Consider the following 22,245-nt stretch of genomic DNA (forward strand, 5'->3'; position numbering starts at 1 on the left):
TTTACTGCTTTCCCAGGCCACAACAGAGAGCTGGATCAGAAGTGGAGCAGCTGGGTCTCGACTGGCACCCGTATGGGTTGCTGGCACTGCAGGTGGTAATTTTCACCACTACGCCACAGTGCTGGCCACCAAGCCTGCCTACGTTCAAGGGGAGGGGACATATTCTTCTCACGAGAAAAGTGGATCTGATTTAGAACCACAACACCGAGTGAATATTGTCCCCTTCAACATGCTCCCACTGGGATACTGTAACAACTGCTCCAATGCCGCCATTCCTTACAGCTTTCTTTTCTTTTCTTTTTCTTTTTTTTTTTTTTTTTTTTTTTTTTGGACAGGCAGAGTGGACAGTGAGAGAGAGAGACAGAGAGAAAGGTCTTCCTTTGCCGTTGGTTCACCCTCCAATGGCAGCCGCGGCCGGCGCGCTGTGGCTGGCACACCGCTCTGATCCGAAGGCAGGAGCCAGGTACTTCTCCTGGTCTCCCATGGGGTGCAGGGCCCAAGCACTTGGGCCATCCTCCACTGCACTCCCGGGCCACAGCAGAGAGCTGGCCTGGAAGAGGGGCAACCTGGACAGAATCTGGTGCCCCGACCGGGACTAGAACCCGGTGTGCCGGTGCCGCAAGGTGGAGGATTAGCCTAGTGAGCCGTGGCGCCGGCCCCTTACAGCTTTCTAAGATGCCCTCCCAGACTCTGCTGATTATCCTTTGCACTTGCCACTGGTGCTGTTTCTCCTTTAAGGGAGACTTGATCTGGAAAATTCAGTGATGGAGGTGGAGGGATCACTGGACCTTCATCCCACACTGGGGGACTACTAGTGGGTTCTGGGCCCAGGGATAGGTACACACACATACATATACATACAGTTTTATTTTTAGTTAAAAGGAAATAAAGTTGGAGAATGACCCCCAAAAGCTAATCAGATTTATTGCCCAGTGATCTAATACTAGACTTTCCAAGTAGGAGCACCTTACCTATCACTTACAGTTCCAGCAATAACTGTGCCTCCCCTACCCCAGCCTGCTTCCATGAAGGATGGCTATCGTGTGGACAGGTAAGTTCTGGTACATTTGGTAAAGCCATCATTCCCCACGATTTAAAACAATCCTACTTTGCAGGGATTCAGCTCATTAACTGGACAAGAACAGTGAGTCTGTGCATTTATCTTTCTTTGGATTCATCCAAATGCTGGATGCCTGCATTTCCTTCTGCCCAGGATGAACATGGCTTAGGGACTTTTTAGATATGAAGCCTGTCAAGGAAAACCTAAGCACAGACAGCAGTAATCCTACAGAGCTTGGCCCTGCTCTCTTCCTCTCTATCTGGAGCACTGTCCTAAGGGTTGTCAGGTTACCATGGCAACCAGTAGACCTCGGTGAAATATTCCCAGCTTTTACCATGAAAATGCAGCTGGTTTGCATTTGTGCTGTTTGCTCCAATTGTTTTACATAAACTCACAGGATTTCAGCAGTGCTCAGGTCAATCAGGTTAATTCCCAGCCCTCCTGGGACAGGCAGTTAAGACATCTGTGTTCCATGTTAGAGTAGCTGGGTTCAGTTCCTGGCTCTGCTCCTGACCCAGCTTCCTGCTGACGTGCACCCTGGGAGGCAGCAGGTGATGGCTCAAGCAGCTGGATCCCTGCCCACCCTCATGGGAGTCTGAACTGACTTCCCAGCCCCTGGCTTCAACCTAGCCTCAGTCCCAGTCTTGTGGGTATCTGGGGAGTGAGCCGGTGGGTGGGAGCTCCCCCCACTTCTCTGCCTCTCAAATAAATACCTAAAAATGCCATTTCTCCCTCAGAAACTAAGCCAGACCCCAGAGGCAGAATATAGAGAGATGGTAAACCTGTATACCCCACCCACCCTAGAAGTGCTTGCCATTTCTGTACTTTTTCTTTTCTTTTTGTTAAGATTTATTTATTTATTTGAAGGGCAGAGACACAGAGAGAGGGAGAGACAGAGAAAGAGGGAGAGATGGTGGGGAGAGGGAGAGGGGGAGAGAGAGAGAGAATCTTCCATCTGCTGGTTCACTCCCTAAATGGCCTCGACGGGCTGGGGCTGGGCTGATCTGAAGCCAGGAGCTAGGAGCTTCGTTTGGGTCTCCCAGATGGGTGCAGGGGTCCTAGGACTTGGGCCATCCTCTGCTGCCTTCCCAAGCATATCAGCAGTGAGCTGGGTCAGTGGGGACTCAAATCAGTGCCCATATGGGATGCTGGCATTGCAGGTGGTGGCCCTACCCACTATGCCACAGCACTGGCTCCATTTCTGAGCTTTTTCAAGAACCCAAACTATCTCACATCTTGTATCTGACTTGCCCAAAAACCCACCTTGGCCAGAGGACTATTTTATTTGGCTCATTCTTCAACAACAGTAACTAGAACCTTTATCTCTTTCTCTCTCTTGAAGGCCTCAGAGTGGTCCGCCTCACATTCTGGGTATTAGCCCTAAGTGAAATAGAGTCTCAGAAAGAACAACAACAACAACAAAAAACAAAACAGAGAAGTGTCAGGGCATGCACTTTTATGCCTGTTCTTACCCCATCATGGTACTTCTAGGAAAATCTATTTCATTGTGATAAGAAGATTGAGAAAAGAATTAGAGCCCTGGTCCTCCCTTATTGCAAGATATTCTCAGACGAACTTCAGACACATCATTAAGACAGGAATCACAACACTGACTTCACAGGGCTGCTTTAAAAGCCTTCTGTAACCTTCCGTGCGTTCTGTACATAATGTAGAACATCTTGAAGGGTGTTCTGCTGTGGCTTGGGTATGGTCTATCCACCCCATCCACCCCAGCCTCCCAGGCATTTGGGTCTTGAGGTGTTTGCCCTCGTGGAGGGATTAGGACTGGCTTGGTTACGGGGAGAGCCTGTTATACAGCAAGCCTGCCCCTTGCTTCCACGGGCACCTGCCTTTCTCTTTCCTCAGGAGTTGAAGCAGCACCAGGCCTTCCCCCGAAGCCGAGGAGACGGTGGCACACACTCTGGAAATCTCAGCCTTCAGAACTGGGAACCAAAACGAGCTTCTTTCCTTACAAATCACCCAGTCGAAGTATTTTGTTATTGCAACAGAAAATGGACTCAGATCATTTTAAGGAACGTCTTAATCAAATTTCCTAGGTTAAAAAAAAAATCTCCAAAAGTTGCTTCTACAACTTAATGCCTTCAAACGAATAGGATGGCTGTGATTCTCATAGGTTTTCAACCTACCAGTCTCTGAATACATAAATCGGAATCTAAAAAAACCTTAAACACAGAGATGGGTTCATCAGGATTAGCAGTACTTCTGGTTTATTTATTATGTGTGTCAAACAGGGAGCAGGTGCAGACTTCCTCCAGCAGTAAATAAACCAGGTTGCATGTACTTTAGACACTGGACTCAGAGCACAGCGCCCAGGCTGATGTGCCAAGTGCACAGAGAAAACAATCGGATAAATCAGCTTGAGTCTGGGCAATCTATGACACGGTCTGGAAGATCTTAGGCAAACCATTTTCTTTATTAAAAAACAGCAAGACCAACACAATAATATGAATACAACCAGCCTATTTGGATGTACCCCCCCAAGTCAAAAGAATCCTATTTCTGTCCTTTGACTAGAAAGCAAAAAATTAAATTAAAAATGGTAATTAAATTCTGTTACTATGCAACGTCCTCATGGATGTCTTATCTGGCAGGTGAAGTGAGGCGAAACGGTCACTTTGACTCATAACCTGAGCTCCAGCTTCCGCTCTGCAGCCATCAGGGGTGTGGACTTGGGCAAATCACCATTTCAGGGCTTTCCCCTGGCATCTCTCTAGCATCGCTTTCGTTGTGGGGTAAATGAGACAGTATTTATAAGGTCAGGGCTGAGAGCAATATAAACATGCCAGCGTCTTGCTCCAAAACCAAGGGAAGCGCTTGCTCCTTCTCCCGTGGTGGCCGCCTCCACCTGTCTGGATGTTTTGGTTAGCTACTGAGTGTACTGACAAACTCCTTTAGGCGTGGATGTGATTGATCATTGGGTGAGGCATGAGCCTTGCCAGTTCCCAGGGGCAAAGGCACAAGGCCGTAACCAGCACCCGCTGACCAGGCGCCCAAGCCCAGGCCCAGGAGCACAGCCGTCGTCCAGAGGCTGGCAGAGGGCAGCGAGCAGCCCGAGCACCAGCAGGCGAGGGGCGCGCCCGAGCCGAGGCTCCGCGCCTCCGGGCTGCCACCCTGCAAGGCTCACCACCCGCGGGGACGCCACCGCCACCGCCAGATGCTGTGAGGTACTCAAGGAGAGATGCGTGCGTGACGTGTCCTTTTCCGATCTCCAAGTGCTCAGCCGAGTTAACTATTGCCCCTTGTTTGCAACATTGTCCTGACCGGGAGGGCGTGGCATTTTCTATGTAACAGAGAGAAGCGAGTTGCCAGTTGCAGGAAGCGGTCTTTGTATTTTACAGGTGCCTGTCGTTCTAACGTCTTCTGTGACCTCAGTGAGAATCACATCTTTCCTCTTCACCCTCTTGGCCACCCCGTGAGGCGGAAGAGGAGATTTAATCAGTTGTGCGGTCAGGCCCAGTATCTCTGTCATCACAAGTTCGTTAAATTTCCTGTCTCCTTAGCAGGAATCCTATTCTCAATGAGTTAGTGTCAGTGAGAACTCTGACATCCCTCACTATTCCTTCTAAGGTTAGGAAACTACTTCAAAACTAAACATAGGGGTCGGGGTGGTGGCACTGTGAGTTAAGTTGTTGCCTGCAGCGCTGGCATCCCTTATGGGCCCCTGTTCAACTCCCGGCTGCTCCACCTCAGATCCAGCTCCCTGCTAATGGCCTGGGAAAGCAGTGGAGGATGGCCCAAGTGCTTGGGCCCCTGCACTCATGTGAGAGACCTGAATGAAGCGCCTGGCTTCTGGCTTTGGCCTGGCTCAGCCCCAACCATTGCAGCCATTTGGAGAATGAACCAGCAATGGTTCTCTCTCTGTGTAATTCTACCTTTCAAAGAAATAAGATAAACCTTAAAGAAACCATTTATTCAATAAAGGAAAACTCTAAAAACTGCTTACATATACTTCAAAACACAATGTTGTACAAGATAAACATATACAATGTTATGTCAATTAACAAACTTGAAATGCAAAAGCACACTTTCCATAATCAATACCATTACTGATTGAGGATCTGTCCGCAGCTACAGGGTGGCCAAGTTTTATCTCCTCAAGGACAGAGAGCTCATGTCATCTCATGTCTGATCCCTTACAAGATCTCCAGTCGGGGGACATAAGTATCACTCCCTCCCTAGAACTGCTGATTCCGGGGGTCTGGGGTGCTGCTGGCTCCGATGCTGCGATCCACAGACTGTACCCTGGGGAGCACTGCTTTACGGCCGACTGTAGATCTTAGTGAGGTCACACTTCTCACACACGTGCTGACTGCATCACTAATGAGTAGGGAACACCATCTACCGTTGTGAAACCCAGTTTATGGAATTTCCTCAAAAGGTGGTAGGAGGGGGGCCAATGTGTACAACCTGTTTCCTGGGGCGGGCTTTTGGTACAGCAACTAAGTTGCTGCTGGTGCCACTTGCATCCTACATCAGAGTGCCTAGGTTGAGTCCCAGCGTCTCCGTTTCTGATCTAGCTTCCTGTTACCGTGCACCGTGGGAGGAAATAGGTGATGGCTCAAGTATCTGGGTCCTTGTCACTCATGCAGGAGACCAGATTGAGGTCTTGGTCAGCCTGGCTTTTATGGACATTTCAGGAAGTGATCCAAAGGATAAAAGATCTCTCTCCATCTCTCCCTCTCTCTCTGCCTCTCCCTCTCCCTATCTCTCTCTGCCTTTCAAATAGAAGTGAAAATGAATAATTTTTGAAAGTTTTTTCTTGAACCCCACGGTGCTAAAACACTGTAGAATGTAACAGGATTGGTGACAAGTATTGCTTAGACTCCTTGGATGGTCTGTGATCGTCACAGTTTCTGTGACAGATCGGCTGGGGGAAGGAAGGCCACCCAAGGGTGCTGCTGACATGCCTGTCCCTGAGGGTGGGCTCGGTGAGCTAAGGCGTCTGGGTGTGAGCAGGGGAGGCTGACACTGGCCCCAGCCTGGTTTTCCTCCCTCCTTCTCCCAGGCAGGCAGTGTCCAGGAGTCACCAGCAGTGTTGAGAAGCCCCTTGGAGAACATGTATTTGACGAGACATCAAGTTAGTAGTCCACTTGAGACATGCCACATCCTACTTCAGCCCTGCCTCATGATTGGCACCTGGGCAAACAAATACTTAGAATTTTAGAACTGGACTGGATCTGGGAACTGAATTAAATTAGACCAACTGATACTGCATTACTGGCAGAGCTAGACCCGAGCCAGGGCCTCTGCATTTCCATCCCAGCATTTTTTTTTTTTCACGGTAATATGCTACTATTGGTTATGCGATCTTAGGCAAATCACTTCGGTCCTCAAAGCTTCAGATTCCCTAATGTAAAGCGATGTGACTATTCGCCCTATAGTAATGACATGAAGAATAAAGTTAGTTTTGCATGTACAATACACAGACTAAAAGAATAGCGCAGAACAGTATAGAGCAGGCTGTGACCCCATCAAAATTCCTATGTTGAAATCCCGGTCCCCCATTCAGTGATGTTGGGAGGTGGTGCCCTTGGGAGGCAACTGGGTCATGGGAGCAGAGGCCTCGGGGTTGGTGCCTTCCTCAAAGAGGCCCTCAGAGACCTTTTGGCTCTTTCACTGTGTGGGGACACAGCTGGAGAGTGCCACTGTGCACCAGGAAGTGGGCTGCCACCAGACACTGAGGCCTCCAGCGCCTGCACCTTGCATTTCCCATCCTCCAGAACTGTGAGAGAGGAATTGTTGCTGCTTGTAAGACACCCGCTTTATGGTATTCGGTTGTAACTGCCCATACACGTTTTAAGGCAAATAGGATAGCCTGGCCCATGGCTTATCATCAATAAATGGTGGCGGTAGTCTTGGTCAGTGTTACGGTTGGAGATGTTGATCTACTCTCTAGCCTTGGAGATAACATAATTCTGTCCCCATAGAAAATAGGGATTTTTCTTCTATTCCATCTTCCTTTGAATGCTCTGTATATCAACCACACTTTTTTTTTTTTTAATTCTAAGCAGTAGCTACCTGAAGACACAAATCAGAAAGTAAAACATGAAAAAGAATTGGAGATACAGAAGAACTTGAAATCCAACTTTCAGTCCATGTTGAGTTTGTCGTAGGAGGCTTCCTGCCACAGTGCTTCATCTCTCTCATCATGGACTCAGAGATACTATGGACTGTTCTAGAGAGTTCCAAACTCACATGTGATCTTAAAGTGGTTTCTTTACCACAACATGTGTCTGGCAGGAACACACACAAACACTTTCAGGCCACTTTTACAGCTCTCCTTTTATGCATATCTTTCCAATGTTGCCCGTTGGAGGAGTAATGGTGCACACAGTGTTAACCCCCAACTTGTCTCTGTGGTTAATGTGTTCACTCCACCTGTGGTCAGGTGGTCTCAGCAGAGCATTAGTGGTATCTCATTCTCAAGTTTATTATGAAAACTACTAATCTGTTTTTGATTATGTTATTTCCTATGTTGCAGTGGTTTAAAAACATGGGTCTCTAACTTTATTGCTAACTTTCCCTTGAAGAGGTGGAACTTAATTCCCTTCCCCCTGACTGTGGCTGGACTCCGTGACCCACCTCTAGCAACTGGAATGCAGCAGAAGTCCTGTTCTCCTCTACCGACTGCTCCCCTTGTTGCCGTCCTGCTTCTACCAAGGGCAACTCAGCCTCTTTGCTCTTCCTCTCATTTCAAATATCCAGGTTGGCAGCAAATCTTGTCATTTCTTTAAACTGTGCAGCAGCATCCACCCTCACCGGGACTTTGTGAAAGCCTCTAACTGGAGCCACATACACTCTTGCCCTCTACAGTCTACACCCAACACAGCAGCCTGAGCCATCTGTGAGTACCAGAGTCGGACCAGGCCACATCTGTGCTCAGGCCTCAGCCCAGCAAAGCCAAAGTCGTTACTCACCAAGGCGCAGTGGGCTTTCCAGGGACACATTCTGGCCCCCTGTGACTTCTCTGAGCAAACCTCCTCTCCCCCAGGCCTGTGCCTTCGCAGTCCTCCTTGCTGTTCCAGCGACACTCGTGGCTTCGGTCTTCCCCCTGCTCTTGCCTTCATCTGGAACTTACTCGCCACAGATACCCAAATGTCCTGCTCCCTCTTCAGATGAGTGTGCAAACGGCACTGCCGAAAGTCTCCCCTTGCCATGCAATTCAAAAGTCTACTCTCACCCTTCATCACTGCCTTTTTAAGGATATTTTTATTGTGGCAAAATCCATGGAACAAAATTTTTACCATTCGAACCATGTCCAACTGCAAATCAGTGGCATTAAGCACACGAGCAGTGTTGTATAAACATCACTTCCTTCCCCTTCCAGAATGTTTTCATCCTTAACAGAAACTCTGTGCTTCCTCTCTGTTTTGATGGCTTCGCCCTGGGGCCATGGGGATAGCTGAACAAATAACAGGTGACATTGGTGGGTGAACTTGGCAGCAATTTCTTAGTCACATAACTCACAGTGTTGGGGAGAACACCACACGTCTCATGTGGGTTGCACTCAGAACAGAGTGAAGAACCAGGGACTAAGGGAATGACAGGAGGATGGGGTGGCCCCTGGTATCTAGAGGAGGATGCGATTGGCCTTTTTAACTGAAGGGCACTCCTCAGGCACCAGCAGGCACTGCACCTGGCCTCCCGGATGAGGGGGGTTGTGGGGCTGGGAGGCCTTAACCATGGCAGCAGAGTGGGGTGGAGAACATGCAGTTTGGTCATTCAAGCTCATCTTAATTTCACCAGAGGTAAAGGCATCACATAGTACTGGGCCTTACACCAAAATCATTCTTATCTTCTTTACATTTTTTTTTTTGCACTTATCATCAATTTTTACTTAGTTGTTCACTTAACATTGACCTACTCTCATACAAGACCATCAGAGAAAGAATTTTTGATTGACTCTTCTACCTTCAATGCCCAGAACAGTCCCTAGTACCTAGGAGGAAGTCAACAGGTATTAGTTGAATTAATCAACAATAAGATCCATTTCCTATTTTGTCAATTCCTTCCTAAGGATGTAAATCATTTGTTTTTGTTACTTTTTAAATACCTATCCATCCTTGTGAATCATTACAAATTAGATCCAGCAACTGATAAAACATTGCTTCTAAAAGTAAATATGAACATAATTTTTATTTTGTACTTTCAGCTGCTATTAAGAATGATGGAGGCCGGCACCGCGGCTCACTTAACTTTTGTTTTTTAAGCAAACAAATGAAAAACGGGTTTCCCCAGGATTCTAGTTGTAGGACCCCAAAAGTGGTGTCCTCTTGTGACGACCCCAGAAACACAGACTCCAGACCAGATGATGCAATAGAACAGGAGGTAATTTTATTTCATTTGCGCAAATGGGCCCTCTACTGCTGCAAGCAGCAAGCAAGCGAGAGGAGCCCCGAACAATCATTTTACACAGTTTTTAAAGGGCAAAACCACAAAATTAACATACTATAGGGTGGCGTAAGTTTATTGGGCAACTACAAGGGGAGGAGGTCGTCGAGGAGGAGGAGAAACGGGGGACTACGTGCCCTGCGTGTCTAAGCTTGGACAAGGGGAGGGGGTCCTTGAAGAGCAGAAAGGGGTGGCTACGTGCCCTACGTGCCTCGCGGTTTCTTTGTTAAGCTTTAACAAGCACAGGGGAGGGGGCTTATGTGCATACCAGGATGTTCTGTCGCCCTTATCTCTGGGTAGTAGCCCTTATCTCTGGGTAGTAGCTATCTGCTTTCTCTGTGAACTTAGTTTACTCCCCATTTCCCAGGACTGTTTTATTAAGGCCTTTTTTATGGCGGCTCTTGGCTCCTTTCATAGTGAGATATACTGTTTGAAGTTTATCAATGGCAGGTGTAGTTATCAAAGTCACAGAGTTATACAATAACACAACCAAGCTTGACCTGTCTCTGCACATCACATATCCAATGATAAACCTCACAGTCTCTCAAATTAGCAAAATGAAAAATCTTCATTCCAGGAGGAAGTCTTAAGAAATTTGAAGTAGCGGTCTGAATTTTATTTAGAAGTTCCACTTAAAAAACAGCTTTAAAATATAATTATCAGGGCTAATGCTGTGGCGTAGCAGGTAAAGCCACCACCTGCAGTGCCGGCATCCCATATGGGTGCCGGTTCAAGTCCTGGCTGCTCCACTTCCAATCCAGTTCTCTGCTATGGCCTGGGAAAGCAGTGGAAGATGGCCCAAGTGCATGGGCCCCTGCACCCATGCAGAAGACCTGGAAGAAGCTCCAGCCGTTGCAGCCATCTGGGGAGTGAAGCAGTGGATGGAAGACTTCTCTCTCTCTGCCTCTGCCTCTCTGTAACTCTGCCTTTCAAATAAATAAATAAATCTTTTTTAAAAATATATAATTATCAAGCATTGGAGGAGGAATTACCAACTGCCTAAAGGCAAATGAAGATTTCCCCAATTCTCTGACCTCTCCTCCTAACGAGAGATGCCTGCCAGGAGCTGGCCACGTACTGAGCCTGCAGCCGGACTCTGGACCTGAACTTGCCACCAGCACATGTCATGACCTTGGGCCAGCCGTTTAGCTTGTTGGTGCTTTGGTTTCTTCATCTGTAAAATGGGGTAACACCTGCTCTACCCATAATTCACAAGGGTGCTATTAAACACAATTAAATAGTAGATGTGACCATAGTCTTGACATCAAGGGAGCCTCGTTGCTACCAGGCTGTGACATGACCTGAGATGGCTTTCTCTTCCATGATCCTAGAGACCCCTTTCCCTCCACCTCCCGGTGCCTCCTCTCCTAGGTCCACTTTGAGTTGTTCATCTTGCTTTCTGGGTCACTTTTTTTTCCCTTAAAGATTTATTTATTTGAAAGGCAGAGTTACAAAGAGGTAGAGGCAGAGAAGCAGAGAGAGAGAGAGAGAGAGAGAGAGAGAGAAATCTTCCATCCACTGGTTCACTCCCCAAATGGCTGCAATGGCCGGAGCTGTGCCGATCTGAAACCAGGAGCCAGGAGCTTCTACCAGGTCTCCCACATGGGCGCAGGGGCCCAAAGACTTGAGCCATCTTCTACTGCTTTCCCAGGCCATAGGAGAGAGCTGGATCAGAAGTGGAGCAGCCAGGACTTGAACCAGCGCCCATATTACCAGCACTGAAGGCCATGGCTTTACCCACTATGCCACAGCGCTGGCCCCCCTATTTCACTTTCAATATTCAGGCATCCAGAAAAGAACTTCCACCTATTCATACTAATACCACCACCCATGCATGGCTTCTGAACCCACATCCTCTGGTGGTGCATGCCTTTTTTTTTTTTTTTTTTTTAATCTAGAACCAGTTTCTTGTTTCACTGATTTTTTTTCTATCATTTTTCCATTGAAAATTTTTGTATATTCTCTAACCTATAATTTTGGTTTATTTGCCAGGAGCCTGGAATTCCATGTGGTTCTCCCACATGACTGCAGGGAGGGGCCTAGGCACTTGGGCCATCTTCCATTACTTTTGCAGGTGCTTTAGCAGGAAGCTGGATCAGAAGTGGAGCAGCTAGGACTTGAACTAGTGCCTGTACGGGTGCGGCCATTGCAGGTGGTGGCTTAACATGCTGCACCACAATGCCAGCAGCATGTAGTGCTTTTAGGTAACATTCAAATTGTTTAAAAATGATATTGTGACTCTTCCTTGGGCACTTGGATTATTTGGGAGTGAATTATTTTATTTTCAAGTATTTAGGGATTTCCTATCTAACTTTTATTACTAATTTCTAATTTGCATCCATATATTTGTTTGGAGAAATTGTATAATTTCAATTCTTTTAAATTTATAGAGACTTGTGTATGGCCCAGCATACTTAATGCATATTAAGTGTGCTTAATGAATATTAAAGGTACTATGGAAAGGATTATTTTCTGCTGTTATTTGGGCGATGTTCTCTGAATGTCAATTAAGACAAGTTAGTTGGCTGGTGCCGCGGCCCAACAGGCTAATCCTCCGCCTAGCGGCGCCGGCACACCGGGTTCTAGTCCTGGTCGGGGCACCGGATTCTTTCCCGGTTGCCCCTCTTCCAAGCCAGCTCTCTGCTGTGGCCAGGGAGTGCAGTGGAGGATGGCCCAAGTGCTTGGGCCCTGCACCCCATGGGAGACCAGGAGAAGTACCTGGCTCCTGCCTTCAGATCAGTGCGGTGCGCCGGCCACAGTGCGCCGGCCGTTGCGGCCATTGGAGGGTGAACCAACGGCAAAGGAAGGCCTTTCTCTCTGTCTCTCTCTCTCACTATCCACTCTGTCTGTCAAAAAAAAAAAAAAAAAAAAAGAAAGAAAGAAAGAAAGACAGACAAGTTAGTCGATAGCATTGTTCAAGTCTGCTACGTCCTTACTGATTTTCCATCTATTTGTTCTAATGTTATTAAGAACGATGTTGAAATGCCTGGCTATGATTGAGGATTTGCTTATTTGCCCTTTCAGTTGCATCAATTTTTGCTCCCTGCATTTTGGAACTCTCGTTAGATTGCAACATACTCAGGTTGTTTATTGTCCTCCTGATGTACTGATATTTGTCATATGAGATATTCCTTTGTATCCCTGGAAAGAGAGAGAGAGAGAGAAAGAGAGAGAGAAATTATCCATCCACTGGTTCACTCCCAAATGGCCACAACTGCCAGGGCTGGGTCAGGAGGAAGCCAGGGGCCTGGAACTCCATCCAGGGCTCCCACCTTAGGAGCAGAGGCCCGAGCACTTGGGCTTTCCTCTGCTGCCTTCCCAAGAGCATTAACAGGGAGCAGGAACGGGCGTGGAGAAGCGGAGACACCAACCGGCGCTCTGATACAGGATGCTGGCACTGCAGGCGGTGGCTCAACCTTCTGTGTCACATGTGACCCGACAGTTCCTTGTCACTCTCCCTCATGCCCTTGGTCTCCTTGTTGTTCCTTGCACATATAACTGTCACATTGTAAGTTCCATGAGGTGGGGATCCTTATGTATTTTTTTCTCTGTTGTTCCAAACTCATGTAACAGAGCCTGGCAATACTGGCAATAAGTATTTATTGAATGAATACATGAATGAATAAGCACATACTTATAGGCATTGCTCAAAAAGGGGGGTGGTGGATTTTTTCATCTCTTGGACTCCAGGAGCACACCAGGGGAAAACTATAGCCTTGGGCTACATCTAGACTGCTGCCTCCTTTTTAAAATAAAGTTTTATTGTAACCACAGCCAAGCCCATTTGTCTGTATATTGTCTGGGGCTGCTTTCCCATACACTATCACAGCAAAGTTGAGTGGTATCTACAAAGATGATTTGGTATACAAGGCCTAAAATATTTACTTTCTGGTTCTTTACCAAAGAAATTTGCTGACTCCTGATCAAATGGGGCTGCTGAAATGAAAAACTCAGCCACCCTCTTCTGCTCACACAAAAATCAGCCACCAAATGCAAACAGTAAACACACGTGGCTCTGGGCAGGTGAGCCAGTCACTGGTACCTTAGGGAGGTGCCACACTCTCCTTGGAGAAGCACTTAGACACGCTCCTGCTTCACGCACAGGTGGGGATCTGTCCACAGAGGTGGCAGAAAGCAGTCATGTCTGCCCACAAGCTGTCACCAACGAGATGATGGGGAAGTTATGTCTATTTTTTAGCTTCGATATCCATTAATCTCTCAAGAGCTGAAAATGTCTCCCTGACTGCTGGTTCTTAATCATGTTGCCAGAGAAGAGTCATCTGTGTCATATTCTTTTGACTAAATGACACATCTCAGAGTCTTAAAATAGAGCCAGCTCTCATCCGTCTTGAAGACAGGGCTTCTCGGAACGCTGATTTGCATGGTGGGTGATCGGAGCTGCAGCAGGCACTTTCCCAGGATGCTAGAACCTGTGCCTGAAGTGGTACCCTCCCGGAAGAAGCCCCTGGAGACCAGGCAGGCTCTGGCTGGCGGGCTTCACCAGGAAGTCGGTGTGGCCCATGAGGGCACAGGGCTGGGGGCTGCACTGGGCCTGTCCCAGCCTCCCGGGAACTCCTTGAACCTGGAAGGGCTCTGTATAAGGGAGCTACCTGGGAGCTGGGCAGAACCTCGATTTATGCCCCTGGCAGTGGCTAGAACCAGACGGGCCTCCTGAGCTCTCGATGACCCTGAGCCCACGAAACGAGGGATGCCATGGCCTTTGCCTTAGTCACTGGGAGAAAACATGAGTTTGCCTTCCTCTCCACTTCTAGGCAAAATTCTCCCTCTACTTCTATCTCTCGTGGGTTTGACTTCCATGCTGCCATGTGGAAAAGGCTGAGGAGGAGCAATCAAATAGCCCCAACTGGGACTTTATAAAATAAACCAAAATTGTGTAAGCTTAAATTAAGGCAAGGACCCTAATTTAGGTGTAAATGCTGCCTGATTGTAAATGGAATTAATTACTAAAAATGCCAGGTTACGAGCAGTCATTTAGCTTAGCAGTTTAGAGCCCTCAGAATACCTGAGTTTGACTTCTGGCTCAGACTCCGGACCCCAGCTTCCTGCTCATGCACTCTGGGAGGCAGAGGAAGTGGTTCAAGTCGTTGGTTCTTGCCACCCATTCTGTTCCCAACTCCGGGCTGTGGGCCTGGCCCCAGCCCCAGCCCTAGCCCCAGCCATTGCCGGCATTTAGGGAGTAAACCAATGAATGGGAATCAATCTCTCTCTCTCTCACTAGTAAAAAAGGAAAAAGAAATGCCAGGTTGGAAATTGATTGAGGAACATTCAAAAGTGTTCACATCCCAGAGGAGAAAGACAAACCTCGAATGCAGCATCAGCCACCACAGACTGCTGACTTCGGGTGATGTCATCATGCTACGGTTTGGACATCTGTCCGCCGGAGCTCATGCTGGAGTTCAGTTCCCAGAGCCTTATGCTCATGGCACTAACAGGTGGAATTGTAATCTAATCATGGTGCTGAGATGTCAGGCCTTAGGGAAGTGATTCGATTACACTAGGTCTCTAGGGTGGATCCCGCTGATTGAAGCCTGTTAGCTTCATGGGGGGGGGGGAGGAGAGAGAGAGAGAGAGAGAGAGAGAGAGAGAGAGATGCTTCCTGTCTCTTGCCATGTAATACTCTGTGCAGCCTCAAGCCTCTGCCATCACTACATGAGATCCTTGGAGTTTACCTCTCCAGAACTGTGAGCCCAAAGACACCTCATTTCCTTATAAAGTTAATCTGCTTCTAGGATTTTGTTAGAGTAACCCCAAAATTGGCTCATTCAGTACAGCATTTTCAAGGAACTTTGGCCTCTCCTAGAGGAATCTCTACCCACAGTTCTACCCTTCTCTCTGCCCTCAGGTTCATGGGGCTTCGAGACCCTTCTCTGATGCCCAAGGAGTCTCTGCCTTCCATGCCTTCCAAAGTGAGGCCAATTCTGCAGCTTGGGGCTTGGGCCGTGTGTTTGTTTTAAGATTTATTTTCTTTATCTGAAAGGCAGAATTACAGAGAGAGAGAAGGAAAGATACATAGAGGAAGGTCTTCCTTCTGCTGGTTCACCCCCTAAATGGCCACAACAGCCAGGGCTGGGCCTGGTTGAAGCCAGGAACCAGGAGCTTCCTCCTGGTCTCCCATGTGAGTGCAGGGGCCCAAGCATTTGGGACATCCTTTGCTGCCTTCCAAGGTGCATCAACAGGGAGCTGGATTGGAAGTGGAGCAGCCAGGATTTGAACCAGAGCCATCTGGGATGCCGGCACTGCAGGCTGCAGCTTAAGCCATCATACCACAATGCTGGCCCCTGACCACGTGTTGATGTGCTTCCCTGGGGCCTCTGCTGGTTCTGAGGGCTCTGGGAAGAGCTCAGCTCCTGTGAGAGGAGAGCTAAGAGAGTGGTGTCTCATCTCAAACCAGACTCCCTGCCACAACCAGGGAGGCTGGAATTTACCCACGCATAAGTTCTCCTCAGACCTTACCCTGAACACGAGCCTGGTTCACCCCTCTAGTTAATGGGACCTGTACCTGCTCTGGCTGGGTATAAGCTTCATTTCAAAATACCCTCTCCTCCTCCCAGTGGTTGGAGAATCTCCTTACAGTGACTCCCCTTCTAACGTGGGACATCAGCAAACACCAAACCTGTCTGTCTTGTATCAACTAGCAGCGTCTAAGCCAATCACAACAGCCCAGCGTCAGCCAATCACAGGCTGCCAACTGATCAGATCCTCTTTAAGTGAGAGCAAAGGCTCCTTGCCAGCCACCAAGCTGCAGGTGCGCCTCCCTTCTGCCGCCTGTGCTCGGCTGGGCTGACACGCTGTCCTCTGCTCAGAGAATCTCTCTCACATTTCATTTGCTCAGTTTTTCTTTTCGCAGGGCGAGGAGTCTGCATTTATACCACTTCACTCGGACCTTTCTGTTTGTGTCTGCTGCCTTGCCTGGCTCCCAGGTCCTTCTTTTCTCTATTTTTCTTTTTTCCCCGCTCTTTTCTTTCTTCTCTCTCTCTCTCTCTCTCTCTCTCTCTCCATTATTCATATTCAGTTCACTCTCTCTACCCTTATTTCTAGGTTTCTTGACGGTGCCGCCTGGTCTGCCCTGCCTCCAGAGCTTGGAGCTGCTTGGCCTCAGACTGCTGCCCCAGGCCTGGCCCCGGCTCTGCCTCTGCCTCTGCCCAGGTTCTTCCCTGGTGAGCGCTGGCAGCTCTGCCAGACTCAAGGAGGAGGCTGCAAGCCTTGCACTGTGCAAGTTCCCAGATGTGGGCAAGGGCAGGGAAAGGCAGCAGCGGCCTTGAACTGGGGAAGAGGGGAGGCGTCCTGTTGTCTCATTCAGGATGGAGTCTGGTTATCCCATCCCAAACCCAGAAGAAGGGACTAGAATCCTGGTGCTTGTGAGCTGCAAGACATTTTTGATTTGAGGATAAGGAACTGATCTGCTAATCACCTGATTCAATCACAGCATGTTTTTACTTGTGCTGAAATATCACACTGTACTCCATGAATATGTGTAATTATTATATTTTAATTAAATTTTTTGTTTTAATTTTTAAGGAAATAAAATAACAAAAAAAGAACCCAAAATTTACAGCTGAGGTCGAAGAGTTGAACTTGACCTCTTGGCTCTTTTTTTTTTTTTTTAAAGATTTATTTGGGGGCCAGCGCTGTGGTATAGTGGATTGAGCTGCTGCCTGAAGTGCCAGCATCCCATATGGGCACCGGTTCAAGTCCTGGCTGCTCCACTTCCGATCCCGCTCTCTGCTATGGCCTGGGAAAGCAGTAGAAGGTGGCCCAAGTGCTTGGGCTTCTGCACCCACATGGGAAGACCTGGGGGAAGCTCCTGGCTCCTGGCTCCTGGCTTCAGATCAGCGCAGCTCTGGCTATTGTGGCCAATTAGGGACTGAACCAGTGGATGGAAGACCTCTCTCTCTTTCTGCCTGTCTTTCTCTCGCTGTGTAACTCTTTCAAAAATAAACATAAATAATTTTTTTAAAAAAAGATTTATTTAATTTTCTGAAAGGCAGAGTTACAAAGAGAGAAAGAGAGAGAGGTCTTCCATCTACTACTTTATTCCCCCAAATGGCTTCAATGGCCAGGCCTGGGCCCAGCCAAAGCCAGGAGCTTCATCCAGGTCTCCCACACAGGTTCAGGGGCCCAAACACTTGAGCCATCCTCTGCTACTTTCCCAGGAGATTAGCAGGGAGCTGGATAGGAAGTGAAGCAGCCGAGTCTTGAACCAGCATCCATATGGGATGCCAGCATTGGAGGCAACAGCTTAACTAGCTATATAAAAATGCCAGCCCTGACCTCTTGACACTTTTTTTTAGAAAGGTTTTATTTAGTAAATATAAATTTCATAGGTACAGCTTTTGGATTATAGTGGTTCTTTCCCCTATACTGCCCTCCCATCCCCAAACCATCGCACCTTCTACTCCCTTTCCCTTCCCATTCTTCATTAAGACTCATTTTTAATTATCTTTATATACAGAAGATCAACTTAGTATATACTAAAGTAAATATTTCAACAGATTGCACCCACACAGCCACACAAACTATAAAGTACTGTTTGAAGACTATTTTTACTGTTAATTCTCATGGTACAACATATTAAGGACAGAGATCCCACATGGGGAGCAGGTGCACAGTGACTCCTGATGTTGATTTAACAATTGACACTCTTATTTATGATGTCAGTAATCACTTGAGGCTCTTGTCATGAGCTGCCAAGGCTATGGAAGCCTCTTGAGTTCACCAACTCCGATCTCATTTAGACAAGGCCATAATCAAAGTGGAAGTTCTCTCCTCCCTTCAGAGAAAGGGACCTCCTTCTTTGATGGCCCCTTCTTCCCACCGGGATCTCACTCACAGAGATCTTTCATGTAGGTCATTTTTTGCCACAGTATCTTGGCTTTCCACACCTGAAATGCTCTTATGGGCTTTTCAGCCAGATCCAAATGCCCTAAGGGCTGATTCTAGAGCTCTTGACATTTGATCCACTCTCTCTCTCCAGTGCATCGGCTGCCTGCAATGTTTCATCTCTAGTGAACCAGTCTCTTCATTCCGTACTCTTTAGGTTGGACGAGCAGAGCAAAAACTCCAGGAGGGAGGACACCCTTGCAATCAGTACTCGGGAAGAGGAGGAAGTAGCAGCAAGGCCAAGAGGAGACTGTTCCCACCTGGTGCTGACCCACGACAGCTCTCGCCTCTGTCCCCGTGCCTGAGCACAGCTCCTACAGCAACCTCATGCCTACTAGCCCCGACCTGCAGGCCTGGGAGCCTTGCCCAGGGATTGGCTGCTGGCCCAGCAGGAAGTGGAGGCCTCGTAGCTGAGTGAGAGGATTACTCCAGCATTAAGGGATCTTTGTTAGTGGTGTCTGGTATCTGCTTCTTGGGGGAATTACCAGCGTACCCTTTAGTTTTTACAAAGTTTTTAGTTCCTGATTCCTCATCTGGCATGTGGCCCTTAGAACTTGCATTCATCTGCCGTGTGCTTCCTGATTGCTCAGCAGGACAGCGCCTGTGACCTTCGGATCACTCATTCCTCCTGCGGACCTCGGTCCTCGCTTATGCTCTGACTGCCACCTTCTGTGTCCGGCTCCTCTCCCGGGGTCCCCATTCCTCACAGCTCTCCCTGCCCCACCACGTTCCTGAGACCTGGCTAATCCCCTCCATGGGTTTACACCAGCCTGATCACAAATACTGAGGCCTGGAAGCAAGCTTGTCACTATTTTGGCTACAGATACATGCCTCTATGAAAGTCAGCTTGCCCAATATTTGATGTACGAAATACATACTTTCCAAACAAGGAAATGTTGGAGCTTATTACAAAAAGACTGCAAAGAGGTAAAAGTTATGTGGGGAAGGGATATTAAAAATACTTCCAGTTGGCCGGCACCGCAGCTCACTAGGCTAAATCCTCCACCTGCAGCACTGGCACCCGGGGTTCTTGTCCCGATTGGGGTGCTGGATTCTGCCGTGGTTGCTCCTCTTCCAGTCCAGTTCTCTGCTGTGGCCTTGGAAGGCAGTGGAGGATGGCCCAAGTCCTTGGGCCCTGCACCTGCACGGGAGACCAGGAGAAGCACCTGGCTCCTGGCTTCAGATTGGCGCAGTACGCCGGCTGCAGCAGCCATTTGGGGGGTGAACCAACAGAAGGAAGACCTTTCTCTCTCTCTCTCTCTCTCTCTCTCTCTCTCTCACTGTCTAACTCTGCCTGTCAAAAAAAAAAAAAATGCTTCCAGCAATGCTGGAAGTAAGACTGGGAAGAATAATCCAGGCCCCATGTATTCATCAGTGACAAAGTGTTCTATAGGGCTGGCTCTGTGGCATAGCCGGTAAAGCTGCCACATGCATTGCTGACATCCCATGCGGGCGCCAGTTTGTGTCCTGGCAGCTCCACTTCCAATCCAGCTCTCTGCTAACGGCCTGGGGAAGGCAACAGAAGACCATCCAAGTATTTGGGCTCCTGGCACCCACATAGGAGACCCGGATGAAGCTTCAGATTCCTGGCTTCAGCCTGGCCCAACCCTGGCTGTTGCTGCCATCTGGAGAGTGAACCAATGGAAGGAAGATCTCTCTTTCTCTCTCCCTCTCATTCTCCCTCTCTTCCTCTCTATCTGGAACTGACTTTCAAATAAATAATAATTTTTTTAAAAAAGAGCTCTGTGGACAAATGAATCTGGAAAACACTAGCTATGATAACCCCTTCCATGGGGATTAATAATATAGGTTAGCAAAGTAAGGGCTCTGGGAAATATCCCCTCTTGAACTTCAACTCAACATTCCCCAGGCTACTTTAAACAGATCGCTTCTCTTCTTCCATGCCGCCCAGTCCTGTAGATCCACGACTCTGTGGCTGAACTCCAGGAAATGCGGCCGAAGGCAGTCCAGACTTTGGTTTTCCATCGGAGGAAACACAAGCCTTGAGCGGGCAGAGAGCCCAGCTCGAGGTCGCCCAGCTCACCGCGGGCAGAACCACATCCAGAACCGCACTTCCAGTTCCTACTCCAGCGCTCTTCCCACTAAACCCTGTGGATTCCTTTTTTTTTTTTTTTTAACAAATGAATGCCTCCAGAAATTCCTCAAAACATCAAGCATCCCGTGCTCCTGAAATTAAATTTAAGCGCTGAAAATTATATTCACACGATGCTTCCGGGATGTTCATTCTGCATGAAGAGAGATGAAGACCTGCTTTTAACTTAACTGTCAGGCACGAGCGCACCACCACCTAGATGAGCTGTTGCCAGACTCCTGTAGCAGCGGTGGGGCCCGCTGACCCTTTGCAGCCTCTTTTCGATGTGTTGGTTATTGATAACGCAAATGCGAAGCAGAGACATCAAAACAATGCCTCTTCCAGTAGCATTTTCTTGTTTCTTCTTTCAAATCCATCAGGATAAACGCAAGTTAAAACAGTAAGCTACAGCTTCACACCTATCACCACGCCTTGAAACAGAAACACTGACCTTACAAAGCACTGCTCACGGCCGGTGCCGCGGCTCACTAGGCTAATCCTCCGTCTTGCAGTGCCGGCACACTGGGTTCTAGTCCAAGTTGGGGCGCCGGATTCTGTCCCGGTTGCCCCTCTTCCAGGCCAGCTCTCTGCTGTGGCCAGGGAGTGCAGTGGAGGATGGCCCAGGTGCTTGGGCCCTGCACCCCATGGGAGACCAGGAAAAGCACCTGGCTCCTGGCTCCTGCCACCGGATCAGCGCGGTGTGCCGGCCGCAGCGCGCCAGCCGCGGCGGCCATTGGAGGGTGAACCAACGGCAAAAGAAGACCTTTCTCTCTGTCTCTCTCTCTCTCACTGTCCACTCTGCCTGTCAAAAAAAAAAAAAAAAACCAAAAACTGCTCACCACTGCTGAAGGGGAACAAGAGGTGCAGCCGCTTTGGAACAGAGCTCCACAGCTTCTTTCAGAGATAAATATTTACTTATGACGCAGCCAGCCCTCTCCCAGGTGTTGCCCAAGAGAAATGAAAACTTCACCTCCACCGAAAAACCTGTATATAAACATTAGCGCCCCATTCGTGACTGCCACACGTGGGAAACCACCAGCATGTCCACGCAGGGGAGTGTGAAAGCCGGCTTGGAGCCTACAGCAGGACGCACCCCGCTGAGGAATGAGCCGTGGGTACACACAACACCTTCTCAAGGGCATCGCCCCAGGTGAGAACAATGCGTCTCAAAGGTCACGTACTGTGCGATTCCACTTACATAACATTCTGAAACGGACTGGACTGCGGAGATCAAGTTCAGTGCTGTCAGGTGTTAGGACTGGAGGGGAGGAGGTGGGGGTGACTGTCAGGGGCATGCCAAGCAGATCCTGTGGTCACGGAATCTTTCTCTATTGAACCGTTGAAGCTAGGATTCTGTGAATCTTTATGTGTGCTCCAGTGGCAACCATGACAGCAAGGTCAACATCCTGCTTTTGATGTCACACTATTATGTAAGACACAACCGTTGGAGGGAACGGGCTGCAGGGTGCAAGGGACCACTTGCTACTATCTTTGCAACTTTCTGTCACTCTAATTACTTCAAAAAGTAACATTTTATATATATCATAAATGACATGTGGCATAGATGTACATGCACATAATCAAACACACATGCATACACACACATACAAGAGGGTACATCAAAGAGTTTGTGGAAAATGGAATTCAAAGACAAGTCTCCTTTGGTGTAAAAGTTCTTTGAAATCCATGCACGGTTTTGTAATAGTTGCATTTTCGGTAAAGTTTTGAAGACTCCCTTTTATGCATGGGTTTCAGATTGTTTTGGCACCAAAATAAGATT

General features: G+C 48.3%; 1 long non-coding RNA gene across 1 annotated transcript in view; it reads right to left on the reverse strand.

The window, feature by feature from the left end:
* The window catches only part of LOC127487457 (uncharacterized), a 43,946-nt gene extending 22,183 nt beyond the window's left edge, over positions 1 to 21,763 (reverse strand). Inside the window, exon 1 of the long non-coding RNA XR_007914283.2 lies at positions 21,664 to 21,763. This is a non-coding gene — a long non-coding RNA (uncharacterized lncRNA). The remainder of the gene's footprint in view (positions 1 to 21,663) is intronic.
* Between the last annotated feature and the right edge of the window lie 482 nt (positions 21,764 to 22,245).

Source organism: Oryctolagus cuniculus, chromosome 2 (genome assembly GCF_964237555.1).
Source record: "Oryctolagus cuniculus chromosome 2, mOryCun1.1, whole genome shotgun sequence".
Lineage (NCBI taxonomy): Eukaryota > Metazoa > Chordata > Mammalia > Lagomorpha > Leporidae > Oryctolagus > Oryctolagus cuniculus.